The sequence below is a fragment of the Canis lupus genome, chromosome 35, assembly GCF_048164855.1.
Source record: "Canis lupus baileyi chromosome 35, mCanLup2.hap1, whole genome shotgun sequence".
In the NCBI taxonomy this organism is placed as follows: domain Eukaryota; kingdom Metazoa; phylum Chordata; class Mammalia; order Carnivora; family Canidae; genus Canis; species Canis lupus.
In genome coordinates this window covers 12,721,796-12,740,878 of record NC_132872.1, presented here as the reverse complement: position 1 = coordinate 12,740,878, position 19,083 = coordinate 12,721,796, and the positions used below count along the sequence as shown (strand labels likewise).

Sequence of the window (19,083 nt, the reverse complement as noted above, 5' to 3'; positions counted from 1 at the left end):
AAGAGGCAGAAAGCCATTGGTTACAGAAGGAAAAGCCCTAGATAGCTAAGGAAAAGCCCTACATAGCTAAGCTAAAGCTACCGAAAGAAAATCACTCTACCTGGCCGGTGGAGCAGCCCAGGTAAAAAGCAAAGAGAAGTGTATAGCCTACTTACTCCTCCTGCTTTGCATCATTGCTGGGGAAGTCTGCAGCCACCCAGGATCAGTTCTTCTGGGCTCTCCCCAGCTGCACAGTGTTGTTGTGGCATTGGGAATTTGCTGTGGCTTCGTAAGATTATGGGGATATGCTTCAGCAAGCCAAAAGAGTCACAAACAAAATTCAGGAGAGAAAAAAAAAAGTACAAAAACAGCTGATCTTACTGGAGGAGCTCTTGGCATTTGCCTACATATGCCACAATTTTCTTTGGTATTTCCTGGTTCTGTGATCAGAAAAATTATATCATGTTTATTATTGTTGTTTTTTCAGGGTTGCTGGTGGTGAGGGGTGGTACAGTGAGGGCAGATATTGCAGGAGTTTTGGGGAGTAGCAAGGTAAAGATTACTTCTCCCACTTGTTTGAAGGCTTTCCAGGACATCAAAAGGTTGGAAAGTTTCTTCTTCAGAATACTGAAGATATATAGAAATCATATATAGGGGAAAATGGCCATAGTCTTTCTAGATTGGGAAAGTAAAAAACTTCTTAACATAGTAACAGATATGGAACAAAAAGCAAAGCGTATCTGAGAAAACTCAAATGTTAATGTAGCTGCATAAAATTCAAGTGTGAAAGACTTATAAAATACTCTATAAATTAAGATACTTTATTAAACTACAAATAGATATTAATAAGCATATACATATATTAAATAATCAGAGGCAATAGTTAACTGGATTTCTAAATTATAAAAAATAGAATATAATAAATTAATAAAAGTTTGCATTAATACTAATCGTGTTTTATGTAAAAATAAAATTAATATAGATGTAAAGTGGAGTTGCGTCTCTGTGTGTGCATGTGTGTAGATATATGTATGTCTGCACAAAGTATTACTGACTGACATTGAAAGGTGATATGCTGCATAGAAATCAAAACTTTGAATTATTTTAAATTGGGTATTTAAAATATCAGCATTAACCTGGCAGGTTTTTTCTTTTTTTCTTTTTTTTATACATTTAATTTTCAGGTTCTGTTTTAAAGCATGAAAAGAAAAATTAGAAAAACATTGCATATCAACGTTATTTGTAAAATAATCCCTCTGCATTTATTGAAATATTTAGTCCTTAAAAAAAAAAAAACCCTCAACGGCTAGTTGCATTTTTTTTTTTCAAGCCTTTCCAAGACAAGTTCAGTTCTGAGTCAAGAACAACTATGAGAAATTTCACCTCAAAATGAAATTTGTTTGGCGAGTTATAAAGGCCTGAAAAACAAGATTATCTCCATCATAACTATAACAAACAGCTAATGAGTGAATATATTCTGGCAAGAATCGATCAGAACTGCAAAGCCTGGAAGGGTCATCGCAGACTTGAGAAAGGTAACCAAGTGAGGAAACATCAAACGGAATTAATGGAGATAAAGCCCTTCTGAAATATGGAAAGTGTTAACAATCACTGACAGGAAAGAATATACTTCAACAGCAGTGACAACAACAAAACAAAACAAAACAACCCAAAACAACTGGAAACACATAGCTCCAGAAGCAAAATATGACTACTTATTAAGCAAGAGGAGAACCTACTTCTTTGTCATTCCCTTTGGAAGCCTGGCTTTTTTTTTTTTTTTTTAAAGGCTGCACAAAAGATACATGTGTTCCTTTTCTGGTATTATTACAGGCCCACCTAGATTTAGCTTTCGATTCCAGATGAGATCAGGCATGTTCAGACTAGCACATCTTTGCTCTGTAAGCACAGAGCTGCTATCATTTCACTGGCAAATCCTCGTATCCCCAAATTTATGCACAAGAGATGCCTTTAAAAATCTGCAAATTTTCTAATTTAGTCAAATACCTCATTGAGTTAAATTTTTTGCTAATTTACTTTGCTACTATTAAGCCGAAAAGTTAAGGCAAGCGACTCCTATAAGAAAGGAAAGTTGAACAGTACTTACCCTAAGTATAATGTGCAAGCTTTACTGGGGGAATCTACTTTTGCTCTATGATTTTTAGAAGGGAGTCCAGGTCTAAACTCAGCTCTCGCCCTTTTCCCTTCTGGAAAACTGAGTAGACTCACTGGAGGTAGCTCTGAGAAAGATCATACAAATCAACAGCCTTACCTGTGGCCATTCAGAAGACTGCACTTTGGTGTGTGTTTAAAACTATGAATAAAGTCAGATACAGCGCATGCTCAGCAGGCAATTTAAAAATATTTATAACATTGTTGTTTCAAAAACAAATTTCCTCAAACAAAGCAAAACTCACATTTCTTATCCATGCCAAGTTTAACGTTCTGAGACAAAGCTGTTTTAGAGTTTTCCGCTGGGGGAAAAAAAGGCTTCTAAAATTTTTTGTTGAACGAAAAAATACTTCTCCCTTCCCTTTTGGGTACTCTTAAAGGGGTGGAATAAATTTCCCTCCAAGTTTCAACAGAACTCACCTCTGGCTGAGATAAGCATTAGAAATTTAAGGTCTGTGAAAAATCATCTTAGGGAAAGTAACAAGGAACTAAGAACTATGGATTTAAAGAATGTAATGGTCATCTGAACGTTCAGAGCAGTCTAGCTTGTTACTACTATTTACTATTTAAAAAAAAAAGGATCCTGATACAAACAGGATATGTCATATTATGTATAGATAAGGTATAGCATGTGGAGGATAATGTATAGGCAACCAACCAGTTACACACCCAGAGAAGTTCTGTTTTCTTTTGCTAACTAAAATCTGAACTCTGCAAAACTGAAAAAGAAAGACATCAAAAATTTAGGAGAAACCCTGTAATAATGTCAGTTTAATTCCTCTGTTTTATACAAGAAGCATGGAAGGAAGGCAATCGCATATCAATTGGCTAAACTGCAAGTTACACAAAATAAAAATGTGATTAACTATGATTCTCAAAGTACTCCATGCAGCAGGAATGCCTGTGTTGCCCTCCCTGGAAATGTCTCTCTTTCTCCTCCTTGAGGATCCCCAAGTATTCCATTTCACCATCTATCACCAAGCCCTGCACGGCCCACAGATCTCACAGATCTTATTGAAATCTCCCACTTAATTCTGAAGTCTCTGAATGACTTTCAGCCCCTGCTCTACTTTCCAGGGGTGCTCAGCTGACCTCACAAAAGCTCCACAGACACATCGTTCAGTATCTCTGATGCTTTCAAACTCAGCAGAGGGTGCCAAAAAAAAAAAAAAAAAAAAGCCAACGATTAAAAAAAAAAGTTTATTAAAGTGAAACTAGGAGTGCAGATTTGAAGAAGTTGCTTCTACTTTTATTTCCCTCTGAACTCAGCACAGGTGTTTCCTAACTCACACTGCCGTGCATGCTGATGAAGGGAGGGTTAAGTGAAGGTGAGGGAGCGGGCCAGGGGCCGACCAGCAGGCATTTAGGATCTCTAGCCTCCTGTGTTAATGGATGTGTTTAAAAATGGACCCCCCAAAAAGCCTAGAATGAGGTTTCTTTTTGGCAAATGATTAAACCAGTATACTGAAATAATTAAAGCTTTGTCCTTAAATAAAGCATCAGATCAACAGAACAAAAACAAAGATAAAAATTGCACACACATATGCATGCGCGCACACACTCTCTCTCACACACACAGATACACAAAACTAGCGGGTGAGGGGAGAAGGAAATTAAATAAAAGAAAACAAACAGAGTCCTAACAGGCCATTCTCCGAAAAGGAATCTAAATAAAAAGTCATATGATATCTGATAGTGCAGGACACGTCGCCAAGAACTGGAGCGGATTGCCTACAGGAAGAAAGGGCCAGTGTATTCCAGCTCAAAGAGCTTTTCTTTCCTCCTCCTCTATTTTTTTTTTTTCCCTTTTCTCCTCGACTGTGAATGTGTTACTCTCAGGTCAGATCCACGAAGAATCCCAGAATGACAGCTATCACCTTTCACTGTACTCTTGGCGGCACAACTAGCTGATAGGAGCTGCCTGAGTTGGGATCAAGAGAGGCTAGTACAGCTTTCAGTAACAGCCTCTTACCAGACCCCTTCTGCCCCTTCCCTAGACCCCCTTGGTCACATAAAAAAAATAGAGCAGGAGAAAAAAAAAAAAGAAAAAAAACAAAAAAAAAAAAAAAAAAAAAGAAAGAAAGAAAAAGAAAAAAAAAAGAAAGAAAACCCAAAACAAAACAAAAAACAAAAATGTAAGCACAACAGCCCACAGCAACAAAAGAGTTCAGGGGAAAAAAATCAGAAACAAGCCAAAAGGGGGTGGGGTGTGTGGGGGGGAAGCTCTTGCCTTCAATATAAAACTTTTTAAAGATCGAGTTTCTTTTCTCTTATTTTGATGACTTTCTTTTTAAAGATCCTTTTCTCCTGAAGCACTATTAGCAGCATGAAAAATCTTTACAAAAAAAGATAGAAAAGTCTGGAGGCAATACAAGAATTTTCCCGAAGAAAACACACAACTGTAAGAAGGGAGCTACCCTAAAAAATTTTGGATTTGTCAAAAGTTCCCCTAAATCTAATGTCTTTCAGCGAGTTCAAGTGGCCACCTAGCTCTTGTTTTTTCTCTGAGGGTCATTACTGAGGCAACACATACACAGTAAGGTTTCCCGAAAAGACTCCTTGTTATCAAGTTACTTCAAACATAAGGCGCTCACACCTCCCAGCCAGAAGGGTTTACTGACTAGTAGACATCACACTCTGCCCTGATATGTGTTACACTCTTAAGAAGCAGTTACATAAATGCATTCTAAAAATATGGAAAAATGTATATATCTATATTTTCCCTACAGTTTTTCTCCCCAGGGACAGGAATAGATTATATTTTCAGTGAATGGAAAAAAAAGAAAAGAAAAGAAAGAAAAGAGTTTCTGAATCTTGAAACAACTGTTGTAGCTCATTTTCACTTAGTAAAATAGTTATCTGTACTTAGGTACTGTACATAATATATATTTAAGCATTTTTCTGGTGCTTTTGCATTTTCCCCCTTATTCAGTTTATGTCTATTATGTACCTTAAAAAGATTTCCAAATGACAATCGAGATACAAATGCATTAGGGGGAGAACTTTCAGCAAGAAAACATTTACTTGAGTTTACAATTCAAGAATATTAGGATAAAGATATAAATCCATTTATAAACGATGGGACTGTTTAGTACATTTTGCACATACAGTTCACATGCTGATTTCTTTTTCCTTTTGTCGGAGCATTAATTTGAAAATGATAAGCATTCTGGAATGTTTGCTACAAACACAAATTCATGGTAAAAATATACAAGCATAGGCAAAAAATCAAGTAGAGAACACAAAGCTACATGGCAATCAGAATCGTTGAAAAATCTCTGTCTAGACTATATTTCGCTTGAACTAGTGTATCACGGATGGGGCAAGTAATCTCTCTGGGGGTTTTTGTCATTTACGTAATTAGATGGAAACAAAAATAAAATACAAGTATCTGCTCCCTTAGTACCTTTTCTTAATAACTGACAAGTGACACAGGCGGTACCTTTTAAACAGATGGATGCAAGAACTTGTGAGGCTGGATGAACTAATGCACCCCATTGGTATTTGGGGAGCCCAAATTCCTTAATTAACTTTTTACCCAAGTGGCAAAAGTAGAAGATGTTCTCGCCACTACATTGATTATTTGGCGTACTCTCATCCTCTCCTCCACAGGATTTTGGGGACCCAGACAGGGTAAAGAGATGGTAAGAGAAGATGCATCCTGAGCAACTTTTATTGTGAGTAGAAAAAAATAGCATAGAGTGAGCATAAGAACAGTTGGATTTAGAAAGATTAAAAGAGGAGAAAAGAGCAACATATCCAACTTCATTAGTCTTTTTCCTTTTTATTTTGTACGTATATATATTGGGGTGATGGGGAGAAAAGATAACTGGATTTCTTTTGAATGTCTTTGTGTCTTTATAGAGTGAATGTTCTGTTCCTGTCTCTTTCTTTTTAGGCGAAAAACTAATAAAAATAGAAAAACATATATCAGACATTAAGCTCACTTCCCCCCCCCCCCTTCCCTTTGTAAAGAACTCTTTGTTCTCTAGTGAAAATGCTGAAAAATCCCCGGGCAGCTACTCCCTGAAACAAGTGCAAAACACTTAGAGGCTTTTGGGCTGGCTGGGAGCCAGGAACCCTCCCGCTGTCTGGTTAGAAGAGGAAAAAAAGAAGAGAGAGGGAGAGGGAGAGAGGGGAAGAGAGATGGGGGGGCAGAGGGAGAGAGAGAGAGAGAGAGGGAGAGAGAGAGAGGGAGAGAGGGAGAGAGAGAGAAGGGGAGAGAGAGAGAAGGGAAGAGAGAGAGAGAAGGGAAGAGAGAGAGAGAGAGAGAGAAATTGGAGCTTCCTTTAATAGACATAGGAAGCAACGTTTTTTTTTTTTTTCTTTTTCTTTTTTTTCAAAACTGGCGGTCAAGCGTTAAGTAACTCCCGTCCAAATCCACCTGCTAGAAATGAACTTGGGTAACCCCCCAGGGGTGCACAAAGACAGGGAAGACAGTAACACACTCCATACTCTTTCCCACCCCCCGTTGTACTGCTTCCATTCTCTCTGCTCCCATACACAAATGCCCACAGATCTCACGCCACCCCCCTTACCCCCCAACAACAAACACAGCGAAATACATGCTCCCTCAGTCTCCTGGAAAAAAAAAAAAAAAAAAAAAGGCTTTTCCATCTCGGTTGCGACACAGTGATAAGGGGTAGCGAACATCTCATACCTGGTGTGAATGCTAATCAGTCAGGAGTTCTCCTTTTCCCAAGACAGGGAACTGTTTCCTTCCAAATTTATTAGAACCTCCTCCACTGCCTCTTTGAAAAACCTTCTTTGTCACCCTCTCCCAAGTCCCGATACTTCTTTAAAAAAAAAATGGCTTCGGAGCTCCTTCTATTCTTGATATTGATTCTCTCTCTCTCCCCCCACCCCTCCTCCTCTCTCCTGTCTGTGTCTCTTCTGAGTGGTCTATTGATAAGTCCCTGGAGGCACTGGGTCAGCCTGCCCGTAGGAAACCAGACACAATGCACAAATCTCCGAGTGCCATTCTGCCATCAGCAAGCAGACCACGTTTAGGAGAGAGAGAGAGGAAAAAAAAAAACAGTAGAGCAAGAGACAGAGAGAGAGAGAGAGAGAGAGAGAGACCAACCGAAGGAGGGAGAGAGAGACCGAGAGAGGAAGAGAGAGGGGGGAGAGAGGGAGAGGGAGAGGAGGGAGGGGGGGGAGAGAGAGAGGGGAAGAGAGAGAGAGAGAGACACGGAAGGAGAGAGAGAGAGTGTGAGAAAAAGACTGATTGGAACAGGAGGGAGGGAGAGAGAGAAAGGGAGAGGGAGAGAGAGCGCGAGGGAGAGCGACAGTGCCAGTCAGGTTAATCATCCCTACTTTAATTAGCTGTTCGGCTTAGACATAAAACAATTGAATTTGAATGATCTGTCAGCAGGCTCGGCTGAACCAAAGGGGAAAAGCGAATATTACAAAAAGACTGTTGGTGTGTTCTGATAAGCAATACTGCTCGTACTGACAAATCCTCAAAGGGGGAACTATTAAAACTTACAACTAAACAAAAAGTGCAAATACAAATGGCACTAGATAGAGGTCTTTAAAAAAATGGGAGTTTTCTCCCCCAGTCCTGGGAACGGTAGATATTTATGTGCAGGTGCCAGCATCTTAGGGTCTGCGTGTAATGTGTGAAAGTTTATTAACGATGGTCTAGGAGTGTAGCAGACAGATGCTGCAGAGAACAAGACAGGTACAGTCAGATGCCGAGTCTAGATCTTGGAGGGAGATGGATGCTGGAAGAAGAGGCACCGTGGCAAGAGATCAGCACAGACAAAGTCAGTGGGCAGACAGGCAGACGGATTTTAGGCACGGCACGATCTCGTCTAAAAAGGCAAAAGTTCTGATGCAATAATAGGTGCAAAACAATCCATCCATCCTCTCTCCCGGGAGCACTCTAAGGTACAGTTAAAATGGATTAATCTTTGTGACAAACAGAGCTGGCAAGGCACACTATGGCAGACACTGAAGGCGACTCGCAGACCCAGAGAATACTAGAGCCGGAGAAAGCCACGGAGATCAATCTCCCCAACGCCCTCATTTAGCAGACGAGGAAACTGAGGCCCAGAGACTCAGGCTAATAAATCACAAAGGCAGTAGCAAGGTCGACACTGGAACCCAGGGCCCCGGCGGCTCACCAGGCTGGTGCTCTGGCCATCATACCAGCTAACCTCCTGCTTTCTGCACAGACCCTGGCCCAACAGGTATGGTGATCGCCCTTGTCTCCAGAATAACAAGATTTCTCCACCTCTACAGTTAGTGCACAGAGCTCCAGTTTTTAAAATGTCTAAATAGCTAAGTGGAAATATTTTCTTGTCCGTTTTGAATTCTAGGGACAGGGATTTAAGTCTTAATTCGGTCTCAGAGAAAAGCAGAAAAATATGGCTTTGTGGAGGCCTGGTCTCAGCCAGGGATAGCTGGGGTTGCCACATTCCAAGCTAAGGAAGGCCCGTGGATCCATCTACAAAGACCCCTCCCAGAGTTTGCAGTTCTCTCTGTGTGTATCATCTGCTGTATATCACCATGAAGGAAGATGTCGTTCTTTCCTACAACTCATTTTTAAAATATAGGCACACTATGGGTGAAAGAGATTGAGGCTTTCAGCCCACAACGTCCTTCTAAATCACTGATGGGATTTGCTACCTGGAAGATTAGCTGTGGGCAACTTTTCCTGTATATTTCGATTGAGTTGAGCTTCTAAAATAGAAAGGGGAAAGGGTATTATCTGCCCACATATTTGATGCTATTTTTTTTTTTTTGGACACGTATGATCGTATTCATTATGGATCTCCCTCTTGACAACAGATAATTGAAGATACTTTTTTTTTTTTAATTTAAATAAAGGAGGAAGAGGTGCTTATGAAGAGAACAGTGCCATCAGATGTTACTGGAGAGATTAAGTCTCTGGTCCTAAAACATGCTGTATATAAAAGCGAAAACTCCCTCTGGGTCACACTTGGGTGACGATGTTGCTACTTAGGGTGGAAGGAGAAAACTGAAAGAAATGTCAGGCACCTGGGAGCCCACTGGACGGCAAGTGAGCTGAGAGAAGCCATAGTCAGTCATTTAGTTTTATTGGCACATCAACCTTTAACAATGGATACTGTGACTTCTCTAAAACACAAGGTCCACAGTCAGTCAATTTAGGGGGAGGAGGGACCACCGCTTTTGACCTTGGTGGGTCCTCCTGTAGGTCTCAAAGCACCTGAACGGCAAGAGCCCAGGGCAGAGCAGTGAGGTGCTTAGTAAATGCGTGCTGGGTGAACTGGGTGAAAAAGGAATGTGTTTTAGAGTGAGACAGACCTCTAGAACACTGCAGACGTCATGGCCACTCTCAGAGCCTCAGTTTCCCTATCTGTAAAAGGCGATTATGTTCATCCCATAAGGTTGTTTTGAGCGTGACATGAGCTCACATATATAAAGTCCATGGATGGTATTACATGGCAGTTATTATTGACGTAGGCATAAAATGAGGGTGTAGATAAATAAAACTGCATACTCTAGATGAGCTGAGCGTATTATATTCAAAGCATGTAGGTTCAGGACAGGAATACTCCCAGCAAAGCAAGGATCTAATATACAGATTTCTATTAGAAAGGGTTGGCAGTAGAGACTATAAAGTTTAGAACTCCAAAGTTCTAGAATTTAAACTTCAAAGATCACCGGAGGACTATTTGATCTCTTTCTACACAGACTTTGGTATATTTCTCAGCTCATAATAATAACCAACATATTACCGAGTACTTGATTTGTGCCAAGCACTCTGCTAAGTACTTTACATTTGTGTCATCCTTTAGTGTCACAGCAACCCTAAGAACTAGGCACTCTGAAGCTTCTTTTCATAGAAAAGGAAACTGAGGAATAGAAGGGTTAGGTCACATGCTCAAGAGCACACAGCTAGTGAGTGTGGAACTGGGGAGGAAAATCCAGGCAATCCGACTCTGAAGCCTGTTTCCTAGCCATGATGCCGGGCTGGCACACCTACCGTATTATTCAGTAAATATGTGTTGAATAAATGAGCAAATTGCATAAAACACCAGTGTTTTGATTTCATTAAAAAAATAAGTGGAAATCTGTGCACGATCACTTGAGAGAATCTTGTGCTCGAATGATACACTCTGTACCTGTGTCTCTTCAGCAGCTCACTTCAGGTGGCCCTTCCTCAGAAGCCAGGGTGAGCCATGTCCCCGTGTGGTGTTGAAAATGGATGAGGTGAAGATTGCTAGCTATGACCACCCAGGGCATTTAAATATCTGACGGCATTTTCAGCACTTTGAGGGTAGTGTTAGCACACGGGTTATTAATTGGCTTAATTCCAGTTCGGATAATTACATCGTGTCTCTTTAATTTTTCCCCGACTATGCCATTCTTCATTTCCTGTCACAAATGTGCTCTTTAAAAAAGCATGTGAACACACAAAAACATATAGTTATATTTAAGGTTTGCATAATAATATAGGGTGTTCTTTTTTTCTAAATGATTACTGTATAGTGGCCATGTAATAAATGAATGAGTGGGCAAAAGAATTAAAGCCATTGCAAAATAAAGATAACTAGTTGAAGCTAATATTTGAAATAAACAGATTTTTAAACCATATCCTTGGTGACAGGATCCCAATCATATATATATTTTTTTCTCACGGGCAGATATATCAAGAGCTGATGACCTGCTCACGATAAGCTGATTTCCATATATATATATATATATATATATATATATATATATATATAGTTTCTAGCATAAAAAAATAGCAATGAAAACTGATTTTTTAAAGTGGAAAGTAACACCAGGTTCTGAATGGTATAGTATACTGAACTCATGGTTTTAGAATAGTCATTAAAGAGTTATTAGACCCCGACTTATCTGGCAGGTTTTTTTCTCTGCCAAACATATTACTAGAATAATCTTCAAATTGTAGAAGGAAAGGACAAAGGATCCCAACTTAATATGCTTAGGAAAGTTTGACAGTCATAAACACACATAACCCTTCTTCTTTTCCCAAAGAATTCTTGGCCTTTGAAATACTGACTGTGTCTACATGATACCAAAGAAAATCTCCTGGAGGCATGTATTTGAGTCATGTGCACAAATAGTTGAATGTACCAAAGGTGGAGCATGGTTTATCAGTCCTTTTCAGCGTATATTTGTATGAACGAGTCACCAAATATAGGGAATGTAGAAAGTTAAGAGAATAAAGGGTTAATTTATTTACTATGCATGAGAGTTTCTAGACCTTTGCTTCTTCGGCTTTTAGTTCAAAATTCCATGCATACTCTGCACATAATAATAAATGCCATAATTCAATGTATGCCATAATTTGATTTACTTTCAAGCACCTTTTCTGGTTCAGCTCTCAAAGCTTTCCTTCCTATAAACTTCCTCCAAATTATTCTATGTGGCCCTCTGTAAATCATCATTTAAAATAGGTGTTTGTGGGATGACTCTAACACGGTAGAGAGATTTGTATCGAACTAGCCCTATTTCCTTTTGAGAATCAGTGGTCAAGTTCCATGCCCTTATCTGAGAAGACGAAAATTAACAACAACAACAACAAAAAGAACAACAATGAATAAGACCCCAGCCCTTTCCCACTTCTTTGTCCCCTTGTAGAAATAACAATAGCCCCTCAGTGACTGTCCTCTAGTGTGTCACTCCCACCTTGACACTAAGATCTCTGGGACAATGTCTTTATACTCTGCTTGGCATTTTTAACATATTGTCCAGTATCACACCTGCCCATGGTGGTAAATGGTATCTCAGGAAAGCTGGCAGCCACGACTGTTCTCTCTTAGTTCTTCATATGCAATTACAATTTATTCTTTCTGTGTTTCAAGAGTCCAATAAGTACAAGACTAGTGATTTGATGCTTAGACTGAAGTTGTACTACTGGATAGGATGTTTAAGAATTAACTAGCAAAAAGCACTTGTATTGGTGATTTTCCTAGCCTCACTGTGACTTTTACAGCAGGAAGTCCTCGGTAGCACATTCTAAATTCAAAATTTAAGTGAATTCAAAAGAAAAGTGAACAAGATTTATTCTGAATATTAGAAATGGTAAGCAAGCTCTTGCTTTTAAATTTAAATATCATCTAGAAACAGGCAAATAGATTTAAGGCAGCATAGAATCTCAGATGTAGGAAGTATTTAGGAGACTCTCTGGTTCTGTCAGTTTAGAGAAGAGTTGAAAGATTCTTCAGACATTTTGTCAGACGAGCTTAAGGTTACACAACTTGGTACCAAGTTGGTAGAAGCGAAACTAGTACTGGAACACAGTTCTTCTGTTTCCTGGTCCCATGCCCTCTTCTTTATTAAAAAACCTCTCAAATACTCGTGCCAAGAAAAAAGTACCATATTCTTCATGTAGTTCAAGAAACATATCACAAAGGGGCTGAATAATGACCCCACACAAAATATCCTTGTTCTAACCCCAAGAAACTATGGATGTTACCTTATATGGCAGTGGGCTCTTGCAGATGTGGTTAAATTAAGGATACTTAGATGAGAAGATTAACCTATATTATCTAGGTAGGCTCTAGATGTAATCACAGGGGTTCATATAAGAGAGGGCCAGGAGGAGGAGAGCTAGTTGTAGGAGATATGATGACGATAAGAAGTTGGAGTCACTTGTGGAAGGGGTCAGAAGCCAAGGAGTTCAGATGGCCTCCAGAAGCGAGAAAAGGCAAGCTTCTTTTTATTATATATATAATAAAAATATATATTTGTATATTTACATATATATATATGTAAATATATTTATATTTTACATATATATATATATATATTTAGCAGATGTATTACCTTGTTGACTCAAACCGAGCCTATGATATAAGGACTTCTCACCAGTCTTCAGAAAAATATTGACTAGGATAGGTCAAGAATGGGTCTCTCTCTCTTGCTATTAAGAACATCCTTCTAGGTTGACATGGAGAAATTGATCTAAAGATTATTGATTAATGGATCAGTTGTCTACAGATTTATCTAAATACATTTGCCCATGTCCAGTCTTAGAGCAGCTCTTCATTGCTAGGTTGACAATCATACCTCCAAGTTAATCTACAACAGCAGGTTCTAGTTAGAAGCAAACTGAACGGATTTGCTGTCCAATTCTTAAGTGCCAGAAGATTTAAACTATTCTAAACAGTGAGGTGCCTTCTTATCAGCTTCTCTCCCCCAATTTTTTCTGTTCTTCCCCAGTAGAAGTCAGAAATAGAGAAAAGAATGAGACATGAGGCAGCGTCATGCAAATAGACTTCCTTCTTATAAGACTATCTTGTCTTAATGTATCATTGCCATTCAGTTACTGCATACAATCTATAGAACAGCGCTCCTAAAACAGTGCTCCTTGGCAACATCAGCATTGCCCAGAAAATTGTTGGAAAATTCTTGGGCTCTACTCCAGACCTAGTGAATCAGACACACAGAAGTGGGTATGTCAGTGCCTATGTTTTAAAGATCCCCTCAGGTAATTTTGAAACCTGGCTGAGAACCATTGTCATAGGATGAATCTATGAGCCTTGGCAAGCCTAGTGAAAAATACGCACTATGAATGAGGTCACCTGCTCATCTGGACCTAACTGTGGCTCTGTCACCAGTGATGTGACCACAGATCATGTTCTTAGTCTGTTTATCTCATCTACAAAATGGAAATGATGGTGTTGATGACAATAATAATAATAATAATAATAATAATAATGGGCCTCCTGTCTATGTATAAGGCTAATGTAAGACTTAATAAGATCATGAATATGAAAATATGTTATAACTGCAGGACTATCATTATCGAAGAACCATTAATTTGGATTGCGAATGTCCTGAGACCAAGGTGTTGGGGATATTGCCTTGCTTTTTTGCATTAGCTGGGGCTCCGAAGTAATAATAGTAAAAATTCGACAAACTCAAGATGCCAGGTCTAATTCTGCAAGCTAAAATGAAGGCTGGAAGTCTGAAGACTTGTAAAGGATGCGATATTGAGCAGAGGAGCCACTGACGTTATTACTTTCTGGAACTAAGTGCTGAATTTCTTGATTTGAAACTCTACCTTTCTATTCATCAGGTAGCAAAATTTAGTGACAGCTCTGAATTCTATATTGCCAATGAAGGCTCGCAGCTTCTAGGATTCAGAACCACACTTCCTTATCAATTCCCAGGGACATTCAGTTTTAGTAGAGTGGCCCATGATCTCCATCATTTCCATACCATATTTTTAAATAAGTAAGACGGTCCAGGAAGCCAGCCTAAAGACAACTGATTTTATTCACAAGATTTTCAACAGAAAAGCCATAAATCTTGACAGGTGGGAAGGACTATTTAGATCAGAATTGCAACTTTTTTTTTTTTTTTTAAGAATTGCAACTTTTTAAAAATATCAAATCCCAAGTTTTTAAAAATTTTTTTAAAAATTTATTTATGATAGTCACACAGAGAGAAAGAGAGAGGCAGAGACACAGGCAGAGGGAGAAGCAGGCTCCATGCACCGGGAGCCCGACGTGGGATTCGATCCCGGGTCTCCAGGATTGTGCCCTGGGCCAAAGGCAGGCGCCAAACCGCTGCGCCACCCAGGGATCCCTCAAATCCCAATTTTTAGGGGGCTGGGAAAAACTCCGACACAACCAGATCAGATATAACTATGATTTTGTGGCAAATCATCAGGATTTTATCCAATCAGTAAGTATGAAAACTTTCAGAATTTACCCAGGACTCTGTATCAGTGGGGGGAGAAAACACTATAAAAGGCAGCTAACCATCCCTTTTCCTTCTCGCATGAAATCATAGCAGGTATGCCTTTTGGCCTGAGGGCTCTTCCATCCTCTGAAGATTTAAGTCTACAGGTTGCACTTTGGCAACTCCTGTGTACCTTGCAGGACAGTTGCGGGGAGGCAAAGACTCTGTCGGGGTTGCTTTCTCCTCTGAGCCAGTCACAATGTGAGCATCAGAAGGAGCTTTTAAGAGCTCTATGTCTTTAAGGAAGTCATCTGTCCTTTTAAACTTTTAAACTTCATGGATTTTCCGTTTGTACAATGTGGATAGTATGTGCCGTGCCAATCTCACAGGTTGTTGAGATCACACACTGAGGATCAAAAGGCATGATGTATCTAGAATGCTTTGTAAGCTAAGAAACCCGTTTGCTTCGCATTATTGATGTTATTATTATTTACACTTCAGCAGAAGAGTAAAGGTAGATACAGAATTGTTGGGCATGGTAGTTTGCATACTTTTAGACACTTACATTGTGCCTACCTCCATGGTTTTCCCCTGAACTTGCATGAATCTCTTTGTCAGATTATGACTAAAGTGGTAACTAAAGAAGTTACTTCCTTTAAGTCCCTATATGATCTCTGGGTTGATTATGATCACTTATACATTAAATAGACGCTGCTGCAGAATTTATTATGGCTGTGTTCTGGCCAACTCTACTTTGAACGTATTCCCTGAGTAAGAACAAATTCACTATTATAAAATTGAAGAAAGCGTGGCATCCAAAGCTGGTATGGAGTAGTGAAAATATCTTCAAAGGCCATTCCTTGGTTGCTTTTCCATCAAATATCTACTTAGAAATATCTCTTGGTTCAACGAGCATTCCTGAAGGAAAATTTGTGGTAAAGCTACCAGGCGCTCAACATTTAAAAGGACAGGAGCATGTATTCTGCTACAACGCAAATTTGAATTTCTGAATTGTCCAAACATTGTTTAAACAAATCTGTGACTCAAGTTTAGATGAAGATCTCATGGACTGTTGCTATTTTCATGCCTATACAGATAGACGCTACCCAATCAGCGAGTCTTTCCAACAGAAATGAACAGAAATGAACTCTGTGGTATATTTGAACATAAATTATTAATATAATTGTGCAAAAAACATATCTGAATACCCTGAACTGTTATTTAAGTCTTTAGCTGTTGTGTGCAATTCCACTTTTTCTGTCATGTATCCTTAACTAGACTGTAGGCTGCCTGAGGATAAACGCTGGCCTCTACTTCTCTGAATTTCCCATTGCCTCCAGTACAGTGGTTTATCCATAGCATTTGCTTCCAACATATCTGCTGTTTAATTGGGTTAACTTCTTATCGGCTTTTCTTGGGGGCAATTAAGACACATAAAATGCCCATAGATAAACGCATCATTATTACTGAGATAGAAGTTGTGATTCTTATATATTTTTTAAATTATGCATGGGGCCACTTATTTTTCCCATGTGACACTTGACCTGACTAATTATAAAAACGAATAGAAAAACATGATTCTCTTTTAAAGAGCTCACTTTTCATGCAATGGTTTAGGAATTCAGCTAATATGTCAAGGAGAGTCGTTCGGTACAATGATGGTGATGGTGAAGCTTTGAGTACTACAGCTTTGATGGAAAATATTTTAAATTAAAGCAAGCTACCCATAAACTTACACAAACATAAATATGCACTCTCCCACAAACACACATTTGCACATCCTTAAACTTAAATTAATGCAAAGAAAAGATATATTCTTTTGTTCCAGTGGAATACAAATGATGAAGGCTAATAAAGGAATAAATAAAGCACCGGGTAACCAAATCAATGTCTGCTCAATTCTGGTCAAGGAGGTGAAGTGAGGTTTCCCTTTGAGTCAGAGAATGTAGTGGATAAAAAGGACGTGAATAGCTGGGGGGATTTCCTGAGGCCATTGCAGACCAGCTCACACACTGTTAAGAGGCTCATTTTCATGAGACTTTTGGTTGCATTTGTAACACTTGCTCTAGGTCCCCTAGAGCATTAAATGCCACATCACAGCACTACAAGAACAGGACTAAATGTGAGAAGGTTCTTTTGCTTTCAGATCCAAATATCCAGGAGTTTGTAGATATTTTCATGACTGCTTTTTTCTCCTTTGTTTTTCCCTCTCCCCACCTCCCCCAACGCTCACACACTCCTTTCAAGCAGGACTGTGTGGAAAGGACTTTTTGTTTTTCAGTGAAAATCTAAATTCTTGTACTTTTAAAAAATGACCAACTGTAAAACCTGTGGATTAGTACAGCTAATTATTTCCATAGGTAGAACATATTTCATTAAAAAAAAAAAAAAAAAAAAAAAACCCGGTCAGGCTGCTAAATTTGTTCTAGATTAAGGATTTAGCCACAGTTTGGTAAGTATTTGTTCTCTATTAGGCTTGGTGCATATTAATTGGTACATATTTTAACATTTCACTACTGCATTAAATTATTAATAATTTCAAATTATTAGCTGGTACTGCCACCGTTTTCCCGAAGCAATGCTACCTCTTTCTTCTATGCTTGGTCCAAAATGCAAAGTCTGGAATCTGATTTGTCAAGAAAACAAATGTGAAGTTCAGCAAAAGGAGAGGAATCACCAAAAGAATGAGACTGAATCTCAAAATGATTAGGAGAACAAAAGTTCGCTTAATCCTCAAAGTAAATGTAAAAGATAGGCGGTCAGATTTTATAGATGAAAAATCCGAGGCTCAGAGAGGTTAAGTAACTTCCTCAATGTGCACAGTTCAGAGGTGGCTGACTTGTGTATCAAATCCTCATCTGTCTGACCAAGCTTGTTCTCTTTTCTTTTAAATGTTCCATCCCCAGACACTCAAGGTCTCTGGCTATCCAGGAGTTTCTTTGCAATCTGCCATTGGGTACACGGGGTGAAATAAAATTAAATAATGATGATAGTTGTTAAATATATATATTATATGTAATACACATATATATTATACATATGTATTATCCGTTAAGTATATATACTTACTATACATATGATCGTATATGCTATGTATATACCACATATATGAATACTTAACAGCCAGCACTTGTCAGCACTTACAGTGTGCCAGATATTATTCTAAGTATTTTGTTATTTAGTATTTAGTAATATTAGTTCTTGTAACATCTCTATAAGGTAGAAATTACTATTATCATCCAGTTTTATAGATGAGAAAACTAAGGCATACAACTAGTAAGTGGCACCCAGGGCACTTTCCATGACCCTACCTCTCTCACAGACCTCTACTTATTTGTTATCTCCTTGCGAATATACCTCACGTCTGGTCTATTCTTTTAAGACTTTGTTTCCTCTTAGGTGATAATGAGTTAGTTTTGGAAAGTGGGGGAACTCAAGTAGTAACTAGTCAATAGTTTATTGCTAGGGAACAAAAAGACACAAACTGCGTGGAAAAATCCCCATTTGTAGAAGAGAAAGTCCCAAAAGCAACATATTATGGCTCGGAAAGTAGGGGAGACACTGGGTGGGTAGACTTTCTGGGTCTTTCAAATTGTAACACACGTATAGTCATTAATACATAAACCTAATTTAATTTATTGCATAAAACCAATTTAATATTTAATGAGGGCCTGCTATGAGCAAAAGACTCTGCTAGGAGCTAAACTCTAGAAAACAGCTACAAAGATAAATAAGAAGCCATAAACCTAATATTTAGAATCTGGAAGAAAATAAACACCACATAACTAAAATACAACACAAAAGAAGGCAAATACCATAAAAGGTTGCCAACAGAAGTCTGTAGGTTTAGTGGCTTGAGGAATATCATTTGATGATGGACACTGAAGAAAGTTATTGAAGAAAGCAGGGTTTGAGGTGGACCTTGGACTATGGGGGAAAGTTCCAACAGTTTGAATTTGGAAAGAGAGGTTTTAGGCAAGGGGCACAGAATAAAAGCATGGGGACAGGAAAGCATAGGGGGTATTTGGGGTTGATTTCATTACTTCTAGAATACTTAAAGATAGCAGCAGGAGTTTGAAATGTTGTGGGTGGCACATCCAGTGGAAGTGTCTAGTGGCAGCTGGAAACCCATCTTCATAGTACTAGAACTGACACATTAGAACTAGATACTCAAATCTTCAGGGAGGTGATATGAATGTTGGGTTCCAGCTGTATGGGGTCCATGAAACTGCCCACAGACTTCAGGAAACATTGAGGGAAGAAAGGGGGGCTAACTTACAT

General features: G+C 38.9%; 1 protein-coding gene across 12 annotated transcripts in view; it reads right to left on the bottom strand.

The window, feature by feature from the left end:
- Positions 1 to 19,083, bottom strand: part of ZBTB20 (zinc finger and BTB domain containing 20) — a 433,101-nt gene that overhangs the window by 134,404 nt on the left and 279,614 nt on the right. For 2 of the 12 annotated variants that reach the window (XM_072812471.1, XM_072812478.1), the window contains exon 1: positions 6,812 to 7,205. The exons of 9 other annotated variants lie outside the window; for them this stretch is intronic. The gene's annotated coding sequence lies outside the window, so the exon portion shown is untranslated. Of the gene's footprint in view, positions 1 to 6,811; positions 7,208 to 19,083 lie in introns of those variants that run through there. One more of the 12 variants, XM_072812474.1, reaches the window with a different exon arrangement.